Source organism: Dipodomys spectabilis, unplaced genomic scaffold (genome assembly GCF_019054845.1).
Source record: "Dipodomys spectabilis isolate Male_0828 unplaced genomic scaffold, ASM1905484v1 ptg000043l, whole genome shotgun sequence".
Classification (NCBI taxonomy): Eukaryota; Metazoa; Chordata; class Mammalia; order Rodentia; family Heteromyidae; genus Dipodomys; species Dipodomys spectabilis.
The window spans coordinates 32,672,914-32,698,181 of record NW_024870720.1 but is presented as its reverse complement, the minus strand read 5'-3'; the positions used below and the strand labels follow the sequence as shown (position 1 = coordinate 32,698,181).

The following is a 25,268-nucleotide window of genomic DNA, read 5'->3' as shown; positions in this document are numbered from 1 at the left end:
AGAGGTCCTTCACCTCTTTAGTTAATTCCTAGGTATTTTATTTTTTATGGGTCTAGTATAAAAGGAGCTGCTTTCCTGATTTCAGCTCTTCTCGTTACTGGCATACAGGAAAGCCACTGATTTTTGAGAATATGTGGTGTGTGTGTGTGTGTGTGTGTGTGTGTGTGTGTGTGTGTGTGTGTGTGTGTGTATAAAATGGAATTCTATGCTTCTATCACAAAGAATGGCACTGCTCTATTTGTTAGGAAATGGAAAGACTTGTGGGAAAAAAATCATATTAAGTGAAGTAAGCCAGACCCAAAGAAATACAGGTCCCATGGTTTCCCTCATTTGCAATAATTAGTATACATTTAGGTTAATTTTATCAGATGAGCAGAAAAGCTCAAAAGCTATGTACATTTGACAGTATAAGATGATGCTAAATGATATGGTATAACCCCTGTTGTCACTTGATTTTGATACCCTGAATCTTGTATATACATTTGTCTAATTTGGGGAGGGAAGGGGAATAACACTGAACAACACTGAAACAAAGACACAGGATGACTCATTGCAGCAATGATACCCACAAGACAATATATTGGAAGTGAGCTTTACAACTTCAGGGAAAGGAGGAGTCAAGGAGGTAGGGAAGAAAGGGAGAATGGGAGAACAAGGGAAGGGGTAAGAATGCTCAATAGGAAATGCACTCATTGCCTTACTCATGTAGCTGTAACCCTTCTGTACAGCTTCTTTACAATAACATAAAAGACTGTCAACAAAACTAATTAAAATATTTCTTTCTAGAGCTGGGTGCCAGTGGTTCACACTTGTAATCCTCACTCCTCAGGAGGCTGAGGTCTGAGGACTGAGGTTCAAAGTCTGCCTGGACAGGAAAGTCTGTGAGACTCTTATTTTCAATTATCCACCAGAAAAACAAAAGTGGAGCTGTGGTTAAAGTGGTAGACAGCAGGGTCTGGGCAAAGGAGCATCTGGCATCATGTCCGGCCACGAAAGTGGCAAGAAGAATCCCCTGAAGCAGCCCAAGAAGCAGGCCAAGGAGATGGATGAAGAAGACGGCCCTTCAAGCAGAAACAGAAAGAGGAACAGAAGAAACTCGAAGAACTGAAAGCAAAGGCTGCAGGGAAGGGACCCTGGCCACAGGTGGAATTAAGAAATCTGGCAAAAAGTAAGCTGTTTCTTGTCCCTGAGATGATTCCATTCCCATTCAACATCTGGATTTCTTGTCATAACATTTCTGCCACCTATAGGTAGAAGGTAGTTTTGTCTCAGACTCTGAACATTAAGAACAACCTTTAAAAATAAAAATCCTAGCTTTAGGCCACACTAAAGCTACCAGCACAATTATGTTTATCACAGTATTATTCACCATAGCTAAGATATGGAACCAACCCAGATGCCCCTCAGTAGATGAATGGATCAAGAAAATATGGTATATATACACAATGGAATTCTATGCCTCCATCAGAAAGAATGACATCGCCCCGTTTGTTAGGAAATGGAAAGACTTGGAAAAAATTATATTAAGTGAAGTAATCCAGACTCAAAGAAACATAAGTCCCATGGCTTCCCTTATCTGCAATAACTAGTATATGTCCAGGACAAGCAGAAGAGGTCAAAAGCTGTGTACATATGATCATATAACCTGATGCTAAGCAAAATGAATCCCAAGATAGACACACAAGAGATTTTATCTTTCTTCTTGTTCTTTTTAATGTACTTATAATGTACTATGTGACTTTTTTGTTTCTTTGTATGTTCCTATCCCATAGTATAAATCCTGTTGTCACTGTATTTGATTCTGGTGTCCTGCATCTTGTCTATACATTTTTCTAATTTGGGGAGGGGAAGGGAAATAACAAAATGCTGAAATAAGTATACAGGATGACTCATTGTAACAACGAGGTGTACAAGACCATATGTTGAAAATGAACTTTACAACTTGGCGGGGGGGGGGGGGGGGTACAGGGAGGGAGGAGTTGGGGAGGTGAGGAGAAAATGATGGTAGGTGAAAAACAAAGGAGGGGGTAACAATGCTCCATAGGAAATGGACTCATTACCTTGCTCATGTTACTGTAACCCCTCTCTACAGTATCTTTACAATATTAAAAAAAAAATCCTACAGTGGCTCAGTCTCTAGTTTGTCAGCCATTGTGTCAGTCATTTCTACCTTAGCTGCAAATTTCAAGTAACCCCAGCCTAGATTCCTGCCAGAGTCTGCTCTTTGTTCTACTCTTGCATTCTGTATCATCTTGAAATTAAACCAACTCATTTAAAAGGCAAAAAAAAAGAGGTGGTAGAGAGCTAGCCTTGAGCACAAACAGTAAGGGATAGCGCCCATGCTCTGAATTCAATTCCCAGAACAGGCACGCAGACACATGAGCACAAACATACACACACACACACACACACACACACACACACACACAAAGCCCACCTCTTTCTAGTTCTGTTTTTTGTGTCATGTATTTGCATATTCATAATCTGTAAACTAATTTAGTTATCAGATCAAGAAGAGAATATAGATTTCTTTATTTTAGGCTAGAAACTGCCCTCCCTCTGTGTGCATACGTGCGTGTTTATGTCTCACCACTTTGACTTAGAGAGAACAATGAATAGTGAATAGTGTTTCAAGGAAAAGTCATGTGCAAACTGCATCAGAGGCACAAGTTGGCATGCTTACTGCAAGGCACAAGCTTGTTTTGCCTCATCTGCAAGATTTTGGTTTTTTTGTTGTTGTTTTTTGTTTTCATTTTTTTTTTTATTGTGAAAATACTGTACAGAGGGGTTACAATTACATGGGTAAGATAATGAGTGCATTTCGTATCAAGTATTGTAGCCTCCTCCTTTGTTTCCCCTTCCCATCCCCTCTCCTCCAACCCCCCACCCAACCCTCCTCCCTCCCCCATACCAAAGTTGTAAAGTTCGTTTTCGACATAACGACTTGTACGTCTCATTGTTGCAATGGGTCCACCTGTATCCCTAGTTAAACGATTTATTTTTGCCCTTCCCCTCCACAAATCATACCAACATCAAATATAGTGAAAGCAGGGGTTATACCGTGGAGGAGGGACATACAAAGCAACAAAATAATCTTATAAATGTGTTAGAAACAACCACATGAAAGAAAAAAACAATGGAATTCTATGTCTCCATCAGAAAGAATGACATTGCCCCGTTTGTTAGGAAATGGAAGGACTTGGAAACAATTATATTAAGTGAAGTAAGCCAGACCCAAAGAAACATAGGTCCCATGGTTTCCCTTATTTGCAATAACTAGTATATGTCTGAGTCAAGCAGAAAAGGTCAGATAAGTTGATGTTAGGGAAATGAACCCTAAGATATGTATTCAAATGATTTTGTTTATTTTGTCATTTTCAACCTCAGTGAAGTCTATATTTAATATTTAATGCCAAATAAGCACATGATGACATTCTGGGACCCTGGTTCTACTGTAAGAGTGACAGTCAGTGACTCAGAAAAGCTCAAGTGAGGGAACTCATGACAGCTGTGATAGAAACAAAAGGTGGGAGAAAGGAAAGATACTTCCTTTTTCTGAGCTGTATATCAGGTGTATAAAACAGTTTTCTGTGGCTTGTTTTTTTTAAAGTACAAATAAAAATTAAAAAGTTACCTCACTAAGCTATAGAGCTAAAGGGAGAAGTTTCCAGTACCACCTCTATTACTAAATCAAATATAATACAAAATCAGTAGTATGTATCTCAGTGTCAAATGAGTACTATTTACTCTGTGTGTTCAGTTAACTTTGAATCTAGTGTGCATGTTGGGTTTTGTGTCTTCTGAGGAAAAACATGAGGTCAGAGAGTAACTGTCTCTGTAGAAGCATCTCTATAAAGAAGAGTATGTAAGAAAATGCAAATGTCCAAGATTTCCTATTTGGTCATAAATATTGTCATTAAAGTAAAATGAACTGGGCAGACGTCAGTTGTAGTGAAGGTTTCCAGGAACATAATAAAATTTGATGTATGCCCCTACATATCAAAATAAGGTTTAAATAATTTGACAATCTTCTGAATATTCTTTCCTAAATTATCCAAATTATTATATTTCTTACCATATTGGTAACTCAAATTATGAACTGACTATGCCTTTGTAATGAAAAAAAGAAATGAAAATGAAAGTTTTCTACCATTACCTACCTCATTTCTACTTGTAACCATATAAAAACAAGAATAATTATACCAAGATTTGATAGCAATTAAATCGCAATATACTTAGAAAGGTCTAAACACGTTATGAATATCCATTAATGAACTTAGCATGGCAGGAGATACATAGATTTGTGATTAGTTTCTCTGAAATGGTTACAAATTAGACCATTTCATTAAAAACATTATTGTTTAATTGCAATATTTCTTAATATCTTAGAAGAAATAGAATTAAAGTTATTCATTATTCATATCATGTGCATTCTCTGCTTTTTAAAATAGTGAATTACCTAACCTATTATTAGATACACTTGGTCCTCCAAGGATATATATTATACCTTCATGAGCAATGTCTCTGGGGCAGAAGCAAGGGCAAGAAGGTGACGAGATAATCAACACTAAAATTTTTTATTTGCAAATGATAATTTCTCCTTTCATAAATATCAGCAAATATGCTTCTCTCTCTCTCTCCCTCTCTCTCAGGATATCAGGCAGATAAGAGATATCAGTAAAGGTCATCCTCAATTTCTGTACAGAAATGATCTGTCTCCGGTATGTAATAAACATTTATCCATGCCTTTATTAGCTATATTGAAGCTGACAGTTCTGTTAAACCATTTTCTTTCATTTTGCTAGGTCATGACGGTTAATGCTGCTAAAAAATCTCATCACTGCTTTTGATCACTGTATTGTCTCTCCTGTATTATCAGAATTTTGTGAAGGTAAGCACTGACCTATTAAAGTTACAGCCCGTTGAATCTCTGGTGTTTTTTTTTTTTTATAACTCTGTCATAATAAAAAGGCAAAGGTTTACAAAGGATACATTTTCCTTAGAGAATATATTTAGCTGGGCAGTTGACATGTTCAGTTGATTGAATTAGCCACAAAAAAAAAGACTCAAAGCATCAAAAATAAATGCAAAGAACACAAAATCCCAAATTATTATTTTGGCCAAATCCTTTTTTTGCCAAGTGGTTTAAGGCTTAAGGAGACAACTTCAAATTTTACTCAAATCACCTTGCTTATGTCCAGGGATCAATTGTCAGTCTGTTACACAAGAACAAAAAATGAGAACCTCAAAGAATAAACTCAATTCAGTACAGGTGGTGAGGGAATGGCATGTATCTCTCTCTTTCTGTCTTTCCTTAATCTAGACCACTTAATCTTTCTCTCAAATCATTTTTTAAGCATGTTTCCTTTTGTGAAAGGAAAAGCAACAAATCTGCCATACAAACAAAACCTTTGCCTTTAAAAAATATTAATTAACAATCTAAAACTTGTCAAGTAAACATTACTCATCAATACAGCTCGAATCAACCAAGAAATGCATTCTGGGGACCGGGGATTGTAGGAATACAAATATGTGAAGGATTCATTTCTGCTCTTTAGCAGCTCATAAGCAAATAGGCACAACACAGATACTGAACATTCAGAATACACTAAAGAAAAGAAAGGAAACATCTTCCACCAGGGATATCACGAAAGACTTGTAAGAAAAGATGAGGTTTCTATAGAGCATTGTTACCCCCCTCCTTTGTTTTTCCCCTACCATCCCTTCCCTCCCTACCTCCCCCTCACCCAAAGTTGTAAAGTTTATTTTCAACATATTGTCTTCAAAATGGACTCATTACCTTACTCATGTAATGGTAACCCCTCTGTACAATTTTTTTACAATAAAAATATATTTTAAAAAAAAAAGAAAAGATGAGGTTTAAACTGAATCTTGAACAAATAGCACAGTTACCTCAAGGCAAGAAGCAAAAACGGAGGAAAAGGAATCACAGAGAAAGACATGTGAAACAATTTTGTGTATTTGGAAAATCACTGGAATCTCCAAGTATCTGGCACAACAATCTTAAGAATGATGGGACAAGAAAGGGAAGGGAAAAGCTATTTGTGGAAACACAAAGCTGGATAAAGTTCAAATCTTTGGAGGCCCTGTAAGTCACTACATTAGTACTTTTCATATCATCAGTATCCAACAGAGCAACAAGTATTATGACATTTAACTGTATTTTTTTTGTCTTTTCTTTTTTGGAACTGGAAATCGAACCCAGGATGTTGTACTTGCTAGGACATTTAAACACCATTATCTATTCATTCTTCCCTATTCATTCAAAAACACATTTAAAGTGTCTCTAAAATTCCAGGAACTGTTCTAAAGGCCAGTGGTATCATAGTGAAGTTACCAAGTCCTTGAGCTCATGATATCCCAGGAGCATGAGCAGGTAAGAACAAACAATGGATGATCAGCTCTCGTCTGTAAAAATAAATTAAGGCTGAATAAGTGAAACTGAATGTCAACTTTAGGATTGGGAACATACTGCACTGAGCAATCAGGACCAGGAATCCCTGGGAAAGTGATATTTGCAAAAAGACCTATACGAAATAAGATAATAGTTATTTCAATATGTTGAAGAATTGCTTTTGGTAGACCTATTCACATATATAAAGATCCTGTGAGGAAAATAGGGTTGGCAAGTTGAAGGCAAAGCAAAAGAGCTCACTGTGCAAAACAGCAAGTAGGAAACATGGGGTGGAGCACCGAGAGCTATTCTCTACTTGTTGCAAGGTTGATCGAAAGTAATACATTTAATAGTGAGATATGCACTCCACAGCTAGGTAATACGAGATTAAGAAAGATTTATAAAGTAATACTACCTATACTTTACCAGCTCTTCTCAATTTCTCTGTAAATTTTGATCACTATCAAATATATTTTACAACCTAGGCTACAAACTAATATGTGGAAAACACCTTGGCTAGGACATGGAGATCAACTGAAAATTAAAAAAAGCACAAGTGGTTTTTCTAAGGTACCTAACACCTAGCCAGTGCCAAGTACATGAGCATCATATTATTTGTTGGCTGAATGAATAATATAGCTTCGGGCTGGGAAGGTGGCTCAGTGGTAGAGCGCTTGCCTTGCATGCCTGAGGCCCTGGGTTCGATTCCCCAGCACCACATAAGCAAAAAGACAAAAGCCGGAAGGGGTGCTATGGCTCAAGTGGTAGAGTGCTAGCCTTGAGCTGAAGAGTTGAGGGGCAGTGCCCAGGCCCAGAGTTCAGGCCCCACGACCGGACCCAAAAAAAAAATAATATAGCTTCAACTATTCATAAGATATAATGAATGAAAACCTCAACTTGGGCATTTCTATCTATGCCAAAACAACCGTAAATAACTGCATGATCTTCAAATCACAGCTTGCCTCCAGGTTCACTGGTCTATATTGTTAACAGCAAATCAAGGGTCAGTCACTCCTCAAAGTGGACAAAAATTTCTGAGGACCATTTATTGGAGCTGGAAGAAGAAGCCTTCAAATTTATTTTTTAAAATTACAGGTTTTTGAATTCAAATGTTTTTAATGAATTAAATTGCCGCAGGATAAAATAAGTTGGGATTCGGTGGGTAATAAATAGGTTCATTACTATTTTCATGGAAATAATCTTTTCTGATTTGCAACAAAGGATTATAAAGTCTTTAGATCCAAGGGAGATCTTATGTGAAAAGGTCTAACTACAACATTTGATTTTTTAAAAATAATTGAAATGGAAGGAGCATCTTGTCAAATCAAGTTAGCTATATATTTTGTTTGCTTTTTTGTTTTGTTTTCTTTTGCCTGTACCTGGCCTTGAACTCAGAGCCCCCAGCTCTTGCTCAGCTTCCTCGTCCACAGCAAGCATTTCTCTTCAGCCATGCCTCAAATCTAACTTTTAGCAAGTTAACTGGAAATAAAATCTCAAGGACTTTTCTACCTTAGCTGTTTTCATACCACAATTCTATAAGTTTCAATGTCAGAAAAGCTAGAATTTCAGTCATAAGTTATCAGTCCCAAGCTCTGAATATATTGCTTAAAAGAACTATATTACACCTCAGAAAATCTGATCTGTAGTCTATAAAATAGAAAATAACTGATAACATGTACACAATGCCAGGCACTGTCCTAAATACTTCATATGTAAAATATTAATCGATTAAATATTACTAATAATCCAATGGTGAAAATACTAGCATTATCTCTATAGACAAAGAAACTGAGGAATAGGTTGTTAAAACAATTTATGGTTGATCCTATGAATCTACACCCACAGATTCAATCAACTGTGGATCAACAGTATTAGGGGGAAATATTGTGCCTTTACTAAACATTTATAGCTTACCTTCCTTGTCATTATTTCCTGAGCAATATACTAAAATAACTACTAACATAAAGTCTTATAATTAACTGAAGGATGGCTTCTTTTTTTGTTTTTCTTGGTCGGTCATGGGGCCTGAACTCTGGGCCTGGGAGCTGTCCCTCAGCTCTTCAGCTCAAGACTAGCATTTTACCACTTGAGCCACAGCCCCACTTCTGGCTTTTTCTGCTTATGGGGTGCTAAGGAATCGAACTCAGGGCCTCCTGCATGCAAGGCAAGTGCTCTACCATGAGCCACCTTCCCAGCCCCAAGAGATGACTTTTAAAGGAAGATGTGTGTAGGTTTGATGCAACACATGACATTATTATTCAGAGATCTGAGTATCTGTGTATCATCTGAGGGCCTGAACCTAACGGACAACTACTATATGACAAGCATTGCAAGACTGTCTATATTATAAATTATCTAATCTTTATAACAATCTCACTTTGTAGATAAGAAAAGAGAGGCAAAGTAAAGAGCTGGAACTAAGTTCAGGACATTCAGCTACAGAGACAATGCCCCTAAGCCTCTGTCTCTCCTTTAGCTATAATATCTATACCAAGTAAGCACTGTAAAGCAAATGACAATCTCCAAGTGAGACTTCAATGAAAACATGAACTCCCTGGCAGATTACAGTGACTTACACATGCATATTCTGTACCAATCATTAAATGAGAATTTTCATATACTTACCAACAAGAGCTTTCCAGGCATAGGTTATAAACATTTTATTTCATAGCTTCCCCAATGAAGTTTTCTACTACAACTCTTAAATCATCTTGAACATAAATTAATTCAATTATTAAATCTGTTTTGTTTTGCTTTTTCTTATTTTCCTCAGAACATTGTGACATTGCACTGAAGCTGTAAATACTACAGGAAATGATCTATGTATTTCTTTCACATTTCATATTTTAAGAACTGATAGTTCAATATTTTGGGTGCTCATAGAGATGCAGACATTTAGACACATATTCACCTCAGCATTTATGATTATGAAGAATTTCCTGCATGTCCTCCTTCATTTGTTGTTTTCCTGTCCAAAGAGAAAAAAATGTTAATCAGAAAGAAAGAAAATGTTAATCTCAATAGTCTGATTTTTCACCTGATTGACACTGTTTGTTATCACAATAGTGGTCATATTAATAGTCAGGACCCATTTCCTAAAGAGTTTTTGTTTTGCACAGGGGCCCAGCATAAATATACCAATAATAATAATTCATGCTCTACTGTTCTACAAACACAACTTGGTCATGAAGGTTGGCCCCAGCAATGATAACTCTTTTCACTATTCTGAGTAGAGATTCAGACAATAGATAGAAACAAATTACCCAGTGACCTCTGACCTTCACGCTGAAGGTCACTGAACTCCAAAACAGGAGACAAGACACCCATGGTCATGGGAACCATAAGAGAATATTTCAAATTCTAACCTGGACTCTACCCTGGCTTTTCTTAATAAGCTCCTATTTCTTAAACGATCATCTGAGATACGCTCAAAAAATTTCTCTTCATAATAGGTGAATATTTCAAAATCTGGAAATAAATCCAACAACTGAAAAGACAAAATAACTGAAAGTCCACTTTCTCATGGTGAAATGATGTTTTAAGCCAGGCATTTTCTGTGAGAGCTTCCCACAGTTTGGATCAGAATGAATAGAAACAAAGGACCAAACCCTTAACAGCTCTACTAGTATTTCCTGTTCTTTTTTAAAGCATGTCTTGGAGACAACCTACAATAATCAAAACCACATGGTCATCAGGGCACTCTAATTTCACACTTCACTCTGCGAACATCCAGAGCTTCATATATGCCATCATTTCTCAGTCAAATTCAGTTTTACAGACAAGAACTGAAACTGAATTAAGAAGTGAATTTTTCCCTTTTCTCTCTTAAAAATATCTTAGAACTCTGATTTTTTTATACAATGAGATTATGGTAAGCAATATAGAAAAAAATGTTCCTTTGAATTCAGTAATACAGACTAAGACCAATTCCATTCAGAGTATTGTCTATCCTCTAGTATGCCAAAATTAATTGAGCTCACAACTTTAATTTTTTAAATATTAATGCCTTAAAGACTTCAGAGAGATTAATCTTTTCAATGATACCAGGAAAAAAGAAAACACAAATAGGAACTGCCCTTATAGGAAAGAATAATCTGCCTCTCTTTAACATGAGAGCTTTAAATTTTATCTGATTCTGGGCAGAAATTTAGATGAAAGAGTTAGATCAGCTGGAAATAAATAATAGCAGCAGCAGTGATAACAGTAATAACAGTAGTAGTAGTAGTAGTAGTAGTAGTAGTAGTAGTAGTAGCAGTAGTAGTAGTAGTAGTATCTAGCCATAAAGTACAAAACAAACAATAGCCTATGGCAATTCCAATATATGTAGTTGCTATCATTCTGAGGGTATATATCCCTATTTGGAGGGAGGGAACAAGTGGTCAATAAGGAGAAAAAACATTGATCTACTAACAACTTGAATACAACCTTGAAATAAATTGTGTTCAAACCCCCAAAGCCTTCCTCTGTATAATAGCTAAATTACTGACTCCCAGGCAAAACAAAAATTGGACCTTTAGGCACTTATCAGCATGATCCTTTATTTGAAGTCTTACAGGCTGTTCAAGGGAGATTCTGGTAGTTTGGCCAAAGGGAAATAACACATTCAGTAGCTCAATACAGGCCAAACAAAATGGAGCCTCACACTATGAGAATATTAAATTATTATGGCTGCAACAGGGGGCACAATTGTTAGTGGCCTCCTCCCATTTATGGACCTGCTCCTTTCTTCCCTGCAGTGAGTGTTCATTGTCATACCTAATATTGAAACGCTTTGATAATAATAAGATTGTCAAGATAATAGCAGGAAATTTTCAGTAGAAACTCAATTTTCAAAAGCCAGCTGTGTTCAACCCTGATTGATCTTTCTAAGGAGTTATCTTCAAAAAGCAAAATGTTTCCTATTTGAAAACTAGAACAAAGCCCCTACTATATGTAAATACACATGACCAGAGTCTAAGGGTAGGAGTACAGATGTACATTGGCAATTCAATACTGCAAATAATCAAGAGAATGAATGCTATACAACAGAGATCGAAAGGAAACTGGCTGCATAAAGCAGACTGAGAAAGCATCTTAATCTAACATTCTGTTTGGGTGGGTGTGTTTTCTGCCATCCAAAAGGCTTTAAGTGGATGCATAGAAGAAAACAAGGTCTTAAATCAGAGAATGATTGCCCGTGTGGGCATTATTGATGGCACCTTGTTAGAAAAAGCAGCTTGGGCTTCTTTCTTTCCTTTCATTTTACATGACATTCCACTCAATAGAAGCAGTGAGGTGGGGCATAATGTGGTTTTTTAGGAGTAACACTAGTATTGTTAACATGTTCAGTATCTGTACTTCTTAAGGTTGATTCCAAAACCTTGCTCTTTTGTCTCAATAAAATAATGGTTTTAGGAGAAGCTCTACCCTTTGCTTTCCTTTCTTTGTCAGTGCTATTGAATATATAGCCATTTTAGATTTTTTAAAAGTGCCAATGGATGGGGGTGGGTTGTAGCAGCTGAAGACTAAAGCTCTGCAGGTGGCTGCTAATATAGTATTGTAACTTGCTGGCATGAGTCCTCTCAGATTGTTTTGAATATAGGTCAAAAGGCCCAACAAATTCAGAAGTCACTGTTAAATTACGCTCTACATACAAGTAAATCCTTATCTATGCCACCCAAAAGGATTTCTTTCCTTTTCCTTTTTCTTTTTTCTTTTTTTTGGTTACAGAGTAATGAGCAGAATTTCATTTACCTTTCATACACAGACTCACATCAAGGTATCTATCAGTATTACTGAACTACAGAACTGTTTCAGGTATTTTCCAGGGTACACCAATGGTGGTCACTTCTTTAAGGAGAAATAACCTGTTTAAAAGGTTATTATCCTACAAGAATATACAAGTAAACATTTTTTTTTATAGCTGGGGAGAAAAGCACTATAAAACTCAGTCCAGAGAGACAAAGAACACTTGTTTCCTCTCATATGTAGAAGCTAGAACTAATTTATAAATGAGAAAAGTAAATGCATATGGGGTTATATATAAGCGTGCACAAATGTATTACCCAAAGCATATTTTCAGAGCATAATTTAACTGGTTAATTAATTAACTCACTGACCAACAAAATGAATACCCAGAAACTAATTCTTGTATGGTGTGGAGGGAGGTCAAGGGGAAGAGGGTAGATGAACGAAGTGAGAAGAGAATGCAGCCATAATATGCAATGTACATGCAATGAAACTAGCAAAACTGCCGGGCACTGGGGGCTCACGCCTGTCATCCTAGCTACTCAGGAGGCTGAGATCTGAGGATCGCAGTTCATAGCCAGCCCCGGCAGAAAAGGCCGTGAGACTCTTATCTCCAATAAACCACTAGAAAACCGGGGCACATGGTAGAGCCCTCACCTTGAGCTGAAGAGCGCAGGGACAGTGCCCAGGCCCAGAGTTCAAGCCCCACCAACGACAAAAAATTTGAAAAACCTAGAAAAACTGAAGGAAGAGGTTGGCTTGAGAGGGATAGAGAGAAAGAGGAAAGGAGTGACATTGATCAAGATGCACTGTACTGTACAAACTTATTTGTACAACGACAAAAAGATACTAAAAATAGAATTTTAAAAAAATCCAAAAGCTTTCTTTCCATCTTGTCCTCATATGATAGCAGTAGGTATGTTTCTTTGGGTCATCTCATTTGGCCACATCTTTTTCTTTTGCCTCTAGCAGTTCTTTTTCCTGTTTGCACAAAATTAACGAGCAATTGCCATTACTTCAAAAGCATTGTCATTTTCATGTTTATACCTCTGTATGTGCCATATCCTTTACTGTTTATTTTATTTTTACTTTTCCCCTAAGCAAGAATTCTTTAGCTCAATGGAAACATTGAGCGAAATTGTTGACAGTTATAAAAAAGTAAGAAAATATACCTAAGGCAACTAACTATAGAACTTCTTGAGAGTGTTTGGTTTTGCAATTGTCAAATCATAGGAGGAGAATATGTTATATAATTATAAACTGTTTTGTTTTAATTATGATAATATTTTACGATAAAAAGAAACCATATGGAATAACTCTTAAAGAAAAAAGGAGACTGAGCTTGGCTATACATGTCTGTAACCCATGCATCCAGAAAGCCCAAGGCAGGAGAGTCTCAAGCCCAAGGTCAAATTAGATTACACTGAAAGACTGTGTTTTCAAGAAGCAAAAAGGAAAACCTGAAGAGGCATGTTAATACTTGTCAGGTCGCTGGAGGAAGTAGGCAGCCAGGAAAAATGTCAGGCCATGAGAGGAAAAGAGGCTGCTGTGAAAAAGACCACGTCCCTACCAAAAATACCATCTGAGTCAACCATTCTTCGAGTGCACTGGCCTAAGACCGCTCAAACTGGCAAAACAAGCTACATGCCACAAGTCCCTGCTCAGTACAAGTGTTGCTTTTACCCCGCCTATAAAAGCTCTGCTACAACTACACTCAGTGAGACCTCCCTAATTCTGGCCCAGGAGCGTACCCCTATAAACTTTTCTTTCTTCACCTTTACCTCTTCCTGCATGTTCTTTCCTTGCCTAAAACCTTACAATACTCACTTTGAATAATCCAGTCCAAATATCCTTCTATCTTATTAATGACGTTTTAGGTAACGGAATGAGGTGGGGAGATTTTTTTTTTCTAAAGTTATAGATTTTTATTTGTTTTTTGTTTTTTTGGTCGGTCATGGGGCCTAAACTCTGAGCCTGGGCACTGTCCCTCAGCTTTTCAGCTCAAGGCTAGCACCCTACTACTTGAGCCACAGCACCACTTCTAGCTTTCTTCTGCTTATGTGGTGCTGAGGAATTGAACCCAGGGTCTCATGCATGCAAGGCAAGCACTCTACCACTGAGCCACCTTCCCAGCCCAAGTTATAGAATTTTCAATGCAAATTCTTAAGTGCATAAACCTGCAGTCTGAACCTTGATTTAACCTGTGTAAGTAGAAGAAATAAATATTATCTTAAAATTAAGTGGAAAAGCACTTCACCATAATCCATGTATTGATACCAGCATTGGTTCATTCAACAGTCTTTTTGTGAACATGTACTCTATGCCAAGCATTTCTTTCCCTAGACATTGATGGTATAACAGTGAATAAAACAGGTTAATAAATCACTGGCACAAACTGAATTTCATTTAGTTGATAGAAATAGGCACTAAACACTAAAACAGTCAATACAGAAAGACAAACTCATAAGCACCGTACAAAATATCAAGGGAGTTTGGTGGGTAGGAAAGTTGGTTGCAATAGCCAGCATTATGAATTCCAGGTCTTGTCTCCCTGTCCCTGTTTCAGCCCTAACAGGAGGAGAATGAATAAATGCATTAGAGAGTAGAGTTATAAAGATGAAAGTACACAAACAAAATTTCTAACTGACCCCATTTCCAGGCAGAATTGGACTCCTGCTATCCATCTTCTTGTTCTTGCCATGGATTTACCTGATTTCTAGATGCTGTCAGGTCTTTGATTGTGGAATAATATCACTTTTAGAAAAACCTAGGTGCTTTTTATGTAAGAATATAACATTCATGGAATTACAGCATAGCTAGGGCTCCTCATGACTCCATTTCTTCCATATCCAAGATAGTCTTTAGTGAATCACATTGTAGCCTAAAAAATAGAATTGCATGACTTACCAGTAAGGGGATATGGATCCAGTATTTATGGAACCTACACTTAATACAAAAGAAGGCCTTTTTTTGAGAAAAGAAAGACTAAATTGTAAACAAAATTTAGATACAAAAATGGACATGTATGTTATGAAAAAATAATGTCCCATCTGGAATGATCCAAGCCAGCTTCTCACTCAATAGCTTCAAATCTGCTACTGCTTCACTACCTACATATTCCAAGCACAAGCACCACACAATACAGTCTCTGTCCCTATTCCTTTGTATCTCAATGAGGAATAAATCATATAGCATCAGAGGATAAGTCAAGATAGCATCAGAAGATGCTTCTATACCAACATTTACTAAGTTTAGAAGTGACTGCAACAATGTACCTACAGCCCACCAAATCCAAACACAATGTATTTCCAAATTGACCTCCATGAGCCATGTCTTAAATATTTATCCCATGATCATTCAAATATCATCCAACATAGGAAGGAAGTAAAAAAAATATCACAAGGTTTTCATAACTTACAAATGAGAAACTGAGGCTCAGTTTGACATTTATCAAGGACAGTAAACCTTACATTTTTACTCCTTCTAGTGGTTAATTTTTACTATACTAAGAGGATGTTTTCTTAATCAAAACTTCAAATAGGAGGAAGACAAAAATCAAAGAAGACTATCACTAACTGAAAGGTTTTGCTAAACAAAAGCTAAAAGCTAGGATGTACTAGTCAAGGTTAATACATAACCAAAGAAAGTTGTAGAATGTTACTCTAGGAAAAACGCTGGGAAAATTTAATCCATCCTCAAATAGAAAAGACAAGAGTGAATTCAACTCACCTCTCTTTCTCTACTATGAGTTTCCAACCCTGAACATCATAGACAGGACAAACAGGCAAGGAGAAGATACTAGGGAGGTAGATGAGAGTGGTGTACATAGGAGTGTGTTTATTTTCTAAAAGAAGATGTAACTGTATACCTTTAGTCATCCAAATCTTACTTCCCCTTTAGAAAGATCATTCAGCTACATAAGAGAAGTGGTACAAAGATAGAGGGAGAAAGAGATAGGGCCAGAAATACAACTGTGAAAGACAGCATATTTTTTTAAGGTATTAAGTTATGAGACTGCCTGAGACCACTTAGAAAGAGTACAAAAAGGGATGGGAACAACACCTGCCAATATGTAAAGTTCTGAGAGAAAAGGTAACTTATTTGATGACAATGAGACAAATACCTTGGGTTTTAAATACCTACAGACTTGGAAATCACCTGTTTTAGCATATGTGCTGCCAAAGTAAGCAATGGACATCACCTGGGAACTAAGCATAGCCCCTTCCTCAAATCTGCCTGAAGGTAGAGCAATAATGATGTGAATAATGCCTTATCAATGCTAGTATTTACACTGAAAGACATCATCCAGAGAGGGTACATGCTTTGTTTTTCTTTCTGTCCTTCTTTCTTTTTTTCTTTCTTTTGTTATTGTTTTTCTCTACCTGTGTTTTTATTAGAAACATGCAAAACTCATACTTGTCAATTATTTTTTCACCTAAGTGAAACTTTTATATACCAAAACATTGATATTAAAACTAATAAATGAGTTTATGAATACTGCAGAGAAAAAAGTCAAACATCAAGAATCATGCTTGGGTTAATGTAAGGGAGTCCAGTGATTCCATAATTCAGGGCAAAAGTCTGGATCAGATGTTACAATTGAGGAAAGAGTCTCAAAGGCCTTAGATCAAGAAGCTGATGAAATGTAAGAGGAGGATAGGAAGGATAATTAACAAGAAAAGGTAAGAGGTAGAGCAGGGAGGATAATTAAAAATCAGAAAAGAAAAATCAGAACTCATTAAAGTATCCATAATAAAGGCAATGTTAAGCCATAAAGTATAGAGTAGATGGTCTTTGGTAATATATAAAGATTTTTTTCAAATATTTATGCATTTGCTTTTACATCTATATTCTCTTTTGTCAAGCTGCTTTTGCTTTGTATTCCTAGGAATGATATTCAGCCTCACATTTGATCATACTTAAGAGAAAAAAATCAGGGAATAGAAACTTAAGGAAAAATTAAATACTGCAAGTACTTAGTTTCCTTAGCCAAGGAAATACAATGGAGTATACTCTACTGTCTCTGGTTGATATGATGATTAGTAATAAGGATTATAAAGAATCTAGAGTGATGACTAGTAGATCCTCAGGAAGTACCTATCATGTTCCTAGATTAGCAAAACTTATTTTATTAGTGGAAACAGAAAACCAATAGAGAAATTTTAAATTGGCAAACAGAGACTTAATTACAGGAAACTAGGGAGATATGAATAAAATTGAGAGTCAGATAGAACAAGTAAAGGATGTTGACTCAGAGATAAAGCTAAAGGATCTGGTACCCAAATGGGGGTTTGCTCCATCAGGATTCTAAGGACTGAAAAACAAAATCAAGCATTTTTGTTTCCATTTGGGGACTCTCAGGGGGCTTCCGGAGACCCCCACACTCAAACTGTGTGGGACAAGCTCAAGGACAAGATGCACATATGCAAATATCGTCGCAAGGTTGTTTCCCTATAGGAGGGTTTATGTCCATGTCTTCCATAAAAATTTGTGCCCTAAGATGTTTAAGTCCAGCTGGCTGTGTGGGTTACCTCAGTTACCTGTAAGCATCTGAAAGGTGAGTCTATACATAGACAGCGTCCAATTATATGAAAGGGAGTGAGGGTCCTCCTTCAACAGGGGCAGCCTTGCCAAAATGAGGTGTTTCTCTAGAGGAAATGAGGATGGACAGAAGGGAGCACTGGAATACAAAACACTGTACCCCCCGCTCAATGCCTCTTTCACTACTTTTTCTAATTCATCAATGAACTGAAATTGCCAGCCACTTTAGACTTTATGGAAATTACCTTCATAGGAGACCTTCCTGAAGGAACAAGAGTCAGCAAGCCCCGGGCAACCGTGCAGAATTATTTAGAGATATGATTCAACCTATTTTATCACAACTCAGTCCTCATAAATTGAACAAGTGTTCAATTTCAAAAACAAATTTATTTTGCTTACACAAAGATAAAGTTTAATTTAGTAACTGTAGATCATCCTGAAAAAATACTGTCTTTGTTCACTTAATAAGTTACACAAAGAAAAGATGGATAGGGCTGGGGAAGGTGGCTCAGTGCTAGAGTGTTTGCCTAGCATGCATGAGGCCCTGGGTTCAATTCTTCAGTACCACATAAGTCTGGAAGTGGCACTGTGCTCATATGGTAAGGTGCTAAGGGACAGCTGAGGGACAGCGCCCAGGCCCAGAGTTCAGCCTCCATGGTCGGCAAAAAAAAAAAAGGAAAAGAAATGATAGATAAAGTACTCCCCATAAAAGAGGAAAAATAGGGCGAAACATAGATTTCAGAAAATATGTTCAAGTGTCTATCTTTCCTAAATACCAATATCTTATAAATATTTTCCTAAATACTAACAAAACCTTTGTCATCTTCCATATAATAACTATTTTCTTGGCACCAGGTCTAAAAAATAAAAAAAATGAAGAATGTGTTTGCCACAGTACAAGTTTTTTAAGATTCTCCATAGAAGTAGCTAAATAACAAGTTAGATTATTTTTTAATATTATAGAATAAAATATTTGATTAAAAATGAGGACTAGGACCTGGTGCCCCATGCCTATAATACTAGGATCATGATTCGAAGCCAGCCCAGATAGGAAAGTACATGAGATCTCCAATTAACCACCAAAAACCCAAAAGTGAAGCGATAGCTCAAGTAGTAGATCACTAGCCTTGAGCAAAAAACCTCAGAGACAGCACCCAGGCCATGAGCTCAAGCCCCAGAACCAGTATACACACACACACACACACACACACACACACACACACACACACACACACACACACACACACTGGTTCTCCAAATAAATGAATAGATAATTAAATGATGCAATCAACATTAATGACTTTCAATGTTGATTTTATAAAATGGCAGCTCAGCATCCATCACTAGTAAAAGATGAAGATTTCTTGGAAAACAAGAATAACAACAAAACATCAGAAACTACATTTGCTTGCAGGTCAGGATATCTAACTCTTAATGTTCAATGTTCTTGTCTCAAAAAGACAAGGCTCTTACTTTAAAAACTAAGAAATAAAATCAGACATGATGAGCATTTTTATACAGAATAATTTTAGCTTTGAATATAAATATGAGTGTCTCATTTTGGAAAATATATTTTTCTCTCAACTTGTTCAGTTTATAGCAAAGAACAAAACAGGAGTTCTAGTATAGTAATGTGTAAGAAAAGTATGAAGGAATAGATTTAGCAGTGCCAATCACATAGATATAAAATCTTATGGGAAAACCAAACTAATACTAATACTAGAAGTATGAAGGAATAGATTTAGCAGTGTCAATCACATACATGTAAAATCTTATGGGAATACTAAACTAACTAATGTCTCCCCTTCGGCGAAACAGTTAGGAATCTCTAGTTCCTAATAACCTAATTTCAAATCCACACTGGAAGAACTTCTTGAAGAGAGTTTTCTTTCTCTCTCTGAAGTTTTTCTTGCAGATAACCAAGGGGAGTCTCCAAGAGGTGCGGCATGGGACAGAGAAAGGGATAAAACCCTTTCTTCACACTCATGCTGCTCTGAATGTGGACCATCTGTGCCCCCAGCTGGAGCGCCAGCAATGGTCTGGCACTTGAACCACACCATATTTACAGATCTAAACACAAATGGCTACTGCCTGATTGTTTCATGATTCATTAGTCAGACAAGCTCTTCTCTCCCGCCAGCACAGCTGTTACAGAGTAAACCTTTGTCACTTAATAGGCCTGATTATTACTTTCCATCAAAGGTATTGATCTGTGTCACCTCTGCTTAAGGGAATTGGGGAGAAGGGAACGGGGGAATAAAATGTATCAGGAAAACATGAACATGAAAAAGAAGATGGAAGGCAAGAGGGGGACATTAGGCCAGATCACAGACAGAGGCTTCCTCCTCTTCGCTCCTGCGTGCTCTGAATAGCTGAATGGCTTTGGTTCAGTGACTAAGTTCCTTGGAAAGAGGAGCCATCCCTCACCTGTGCAAGCCCCACGCCCAAGCCGACTGCAGTCACACGCTCTGCCCAGGCAGACCATTGTTGCGGGGTGAACTGAACTAGAAATCTGTATCAATTAATAAACCAAGCCAGTGTGCAGAGACAGTAACGGCTCTCTCTGGAGGGAATCTTTTTAAGCTCCTTAAATTATCTCCTTTTGTTTAACAAAAAATGCCAAGCTATAACCCTGGGATGTGTGGCTTTTCTTGTGGGGTGTTTCTATCTGTCAGCCAAGGTACCCAATAAGACCCAGACTGGCCAGGAGGGTGGACATCCACTCAGCACCCAGGATGACACCCTCTGTGTGTGTGTGTGTGTGTGTGTTGTATATATGTGTGTATATATATATATATTAAAGATACTGTACAGAGGGGTTACAGTTATATAAACAAGGTAATGAGTCTATTTCCTATTGAGCATTGTTACCCCCTCCTTTGTTTTTCCCCTACCATCCCTTGTTTATTTTCTCTTTCCTCTCTTTTTCTTTTAGGAAAAAAAATAGGATTCCCTCAGAAGGGGAAGACAAAGAAACACCTTCAGAAATTAGACTACCTCAGTGAAAGCCTGGGTGAACATTCTCACATCACCACCATAACAATTATTTGGGAACTGCGGGTTTAAAAAAAAAAACAGGCTGGAGGTCATCCATCTGTGTAGCTCTCAATTTACCACTTGCAAAGGAAGCATAGGAAGATCAGAAAGCCTATTCCTGCCACATAGATTCCTGTTTGGTGTATTTAAAAGTTCCTTAGCTTCATGTAAACCAGTCCAGAACTCTTTCCATCTATCATCTCCAAACCCTATATAATGATTCAGGTAGTCATGGCCGTAGTACTGAAGCTCCCATAGCCTTGTAAATGGTAAGACAAAAAGAAAGAAAGATAGAAAGAAAGAAAGAAAGAAAGAAAGAAAGAAAGAAAGAAAGAAAGAAAGAAAGAAAGAAAGAAAGAAAGAAAGAAAGAAAGAAAGAAAGAAAGAAAGAAAGAAAGAAAGAAAGAAAGAAAGAAGAAGGAAGGAAGGAAGGAAGGAAAGAAAGAAGGAAAGAAAAGTAAATGAGTAAATAAGTAAAAATAAGGCCTTTGTTCCCAGCTTGTATAATTTGCTTCAGTATAGTCTTTCTTTTGAAACTATATTTATATAGAAAAACAAGATTATGGGTCTGGGAAGGTGGCTTGGTGGTAGAGTGCTTGCCTTGCATGCATGAGGCTCTGGGTTTGATTCCTCAGCACCACATAAGCAGAAAAAAAAGCTGGAAGTGGTGCTGTGGCTCAAGTAATGGAGTGCAAGCCTTGAGCTGAAGAGCTGACAGCACCCAGGCCCAGAGTTCAGGTCCCACTACCGGCAAAAAAGAAAAAGAAAAGGAAAAACAAAATGCTACTTCATGTACCATGCATTTCTTGTGTGGTTATCACACAAGAAACTCCAGTGCACCGAAGCATACAAAACAAGACTTGCTCTAATCCTCTGAGATTCCAGCATAGGCCAATTCCATTCTCTTTGTACTATAACATACTCTGTAACTGTTACCAAATCTAGTATATTAATGAGACTTTTATTAATCTTTTTCCCTGGAGCTCCTCCTCCAATGGCAAGTATATAATCATTCTAGTTCACAAAGGTCAGTGGCATGGCTAAGCACATCACTGATTATTTTATGGTGATGCTCATCACAGTTGATAGGATGACAACTCCAGACACGGATCTTCCATGTATGCAGCTGTCAACAAAACCAAGAAGTAAGACTAACCCCACCAACTCTGTCCATTCAGAATTAAAGGAACGGTCAGAACACACTTTGCCAAAGACACTGTTAATGAGGATAACGTGGAGAAATTATCTGAATGGGCTATAACCCCTGGGAACTGGATAAGCTCATTTCATATTTATTCTTACAAGGTCCTTTGCCAAGGAAAGGATACTAATAGCTTCAGATCACTTCAGACTGCATCCAGATTTCTAATAGTTATCTTACAATGAAAAGCTCCATGTCCCGAGTCCATAGTCCTCCAGGTGGTTCGATTATGACACTTGATATTCATGTCCAGAATAATCTAGGTTTCCCTGTTACTCTCCCCTCATTCACCCTAAATTTTTTGTTATTTGAAGCAGAATAGAATTAGGGTATATAATGTTAGTTTTAGTACCCATCAAAAAGTTAGCCACTTACGTTAGTTATGTAGCTGAGGATGTCATTGTTGATCACCACACATTTGCACTATATTCCACCCATCTCACCCCTCTTTCATACTTCCTGCCCTGTGCCCCTACCAAACATCATCCCTAACAGATTCCCTTGTTTCATTCTCATAATTGCAACAGTATTAATGGAAATGGGACACTTATTTCTTTCATCAAAAACAGAATTCAGATTTGGAAGCAAATAAAATCTTACTAATAGCCAAATTTCAGCTTTTGAGTTTTCCAAACCAGAGGACTTTTTTGTAAGTTATGTCTATCAGTTGACAGGATCAATATAATTTTACATAGGCACAATTTGGCAAACAGGAATTTCACATAATATAGTGTATAAAAGAAAGCTGTCAGCAAATGGAAACTGATTAAAATAAAGGGTATTTGTTCTTAACAGGAGAAAAATCAGTTTATAAACATAAAAAGGAAACTGATTGGCAAGAACTCATGTAAATATGCCAAAGTATTAAAAATACACTTTGATTTTTACTCTGTTTATATACCACTTGATAATTTAATTTTGACTCTAAATATGCATTTCTCCAAGCATATCAACAAGAATTGCCCTTACCTAGGAGTCTGCATATGGTAACAAACAACATTTGGAAGTATCCCCTGTAGAAAAAAATCCTTAAAACATTTTTTGTATATGAATTGGGACTCAGGGTCTTGTGGGTGCTAAAATGGCGCTCTTCTAGTTAGGCCACACCTCCAGACCTGTTTCTCCTCCTGTTTTGTGTGTGTGTGTGTGTGTGTGTGTGTGTGTGTACAGGTCTCAGGACTTGAACTCAGGGCCTGTAAGTTATCCCTGAGCTTTTTGCTCAAGACTAACTCTCTATCACTTGAGCCATAGCTTCACTTACCACATTTTTGGTGTTTAATTAGAAATAGTCTCATGGAGCTTCCTGCCGGGGCTGGCTTCAAATAATGATCCTCAGATCTCAGCCTGCTGAGTAGCTAGGATTACAGATGTAAGCTACCAGCACCTGGTTTACCTTTTTTTTTATGGGGTATTACTTCCTACATATCTGTGTAGCTGGGCCAAAAGCTGCCTAATCTGAGCTACCTCTATTCCACTTACCACTGCCATGGAAATAGTCTCATGGACTTGTCTCACCCGACACCGTACTATTTCCAATTTCATCCTCTTACATAGATTTGGATGATAGGCACTTAACAATGTGCCCAACTATGGGTTGAGAAGAGGTCTCATGATCTTTTCTACCCAGGCTAACCATGAACTGCAATCCTCCCATTCTTTGTTTCCCAAGTATCTAGAATTACAGGTGTAGTAAGATGACAGGCATGAGCCACCAGCAGACAGCACACTAAAAATCCTTAAAACTTAAAGACATCTGATTGACTGATGGCTTGTTATGTCACCAAATTTCAGTAAGACAGGAAGTATAAGCATGCTATTTCCACTGTAAAGTCGGGATCAAGATGAGTCAAGAAGTAGCAATAGATAAATATCATCAAACAACATTTTGAAAATTCTAACATGTGGGGATCTACTTTTTGGAATGCAAAATAACTGCTCTTATAACTCCACGATGATGTTATGATTACACACACACACACACACACACACATACATACACATTCACAGACATACTAGTAGCAAGGTTTTATAGAGGACTTGTCTTTTTTAAATGCTTACGAAGAAAATCTACTTCCAGACGTCCAGTGCACAAGGTTCTGGAGGCAGCCAGGCAGAATAAGCTTGAGAATCAGTACTGTCTCCAGACTAATTAAAACATACACCTTTTACAATGTGTCATAGCAAGGCATGGTGTTCATGCCTATAATAGCCATATGCAGTAGGTTGAAGTAAAAGGATCATGAGTTCCAGGCCAGGCTGGGTTTCAAAGCAAGACAATGTCTTCAAAAAAAAGCCTATATAAATAAGCATAACACTTATTCTTGCATAGCTACACTATTTAGCTAAATATACATTGAGCATCTGGGACTTAAACTGAAAAAAACTACACACAGCATATTGTGATACAAACTACAGTTGTATTTCATTACCTACACATTTTAATTTGATGCATACCAACAGTATTCAAGTTCGGATAATTGTGCTTTCTTGCTCCTAGAAATGTCAATACCAATGTATGTTATAAAAATACCTTCTTCTTTAGCTATTTTTCTATGTTTTCTTTATGGGATAAATGTAACAGAAAAAGAATTTAAATATGTTGTATTCTTGTCATTGCTTTAAAAAATCATCCTAAAAACGTTTCTAGTCAATGTGACATTGACTAGATATTGGCATGGGTTTACATTATAAGATTACAAATGTATAAATAAGTGAATGACCAATAATAACCAACACTATAACTTACTATATAATAGTCATCTATATATTAACCTAATCATTACAGTGTCCAATAAGTTAAGTTCTATCATTATCCAGTTTTTGCCAATAAGTAAACTGAGTCACCAAGACATGACATATAGCTGCTAAGTGGAACTACTGGAATTCAAATTCAAGCTTTCTGGTCACAAAGTCCATGCTCTTAAATGACAAGCTATAAATAAAGCTGGGAGAATGGAAGAGAAAGAGGGAGGAAGAGAGCAAAGGAGGAAAGAAGGAAAGGGATGGGAGAGAGGAGAGAAAGAGGGAAAGAAGGAAAAAATTATTAAACCAAACAAAGGAGAAGGAAATGAAGGCAACAATGATGAAAGAAAAGAAAAAAGAGAAAGAAGTTTCACCTTTCTAATGCAATTGACAAATATAAAAATACTCTTGACAAGTAGAAGGAAGTCTTTTATAACAACTAGAATTGATCTCTCACTTTTTTTAAAAGATGAGAAAAGAGGTAGGCTTGATGCCAATTAAACCCCACTAGGAGCTTAGTGGAGGAGGAAGGACCACAGATTCAGCCTGTCTGTGCCAGCTTTTAGGAACTCCCTTCCAGGAATGTATCCATCTGCCCCAACACCT

At 37.2% G+C, this 25,268-nt stretch overlaps 1 pseudogene; it reads left to right on the top strand.

Annotated features, from left to right (window-relative positions):
• The first annotated feature begins 979 nt into the window (after positions 1-979).
• On the top strand, positions 980-1,263 carry LOC122106883 (annotated as a pseudogene).
• The last annotated feature ends 24,005 nt before the right edge of the window (positions 1,264-25,268 follow it).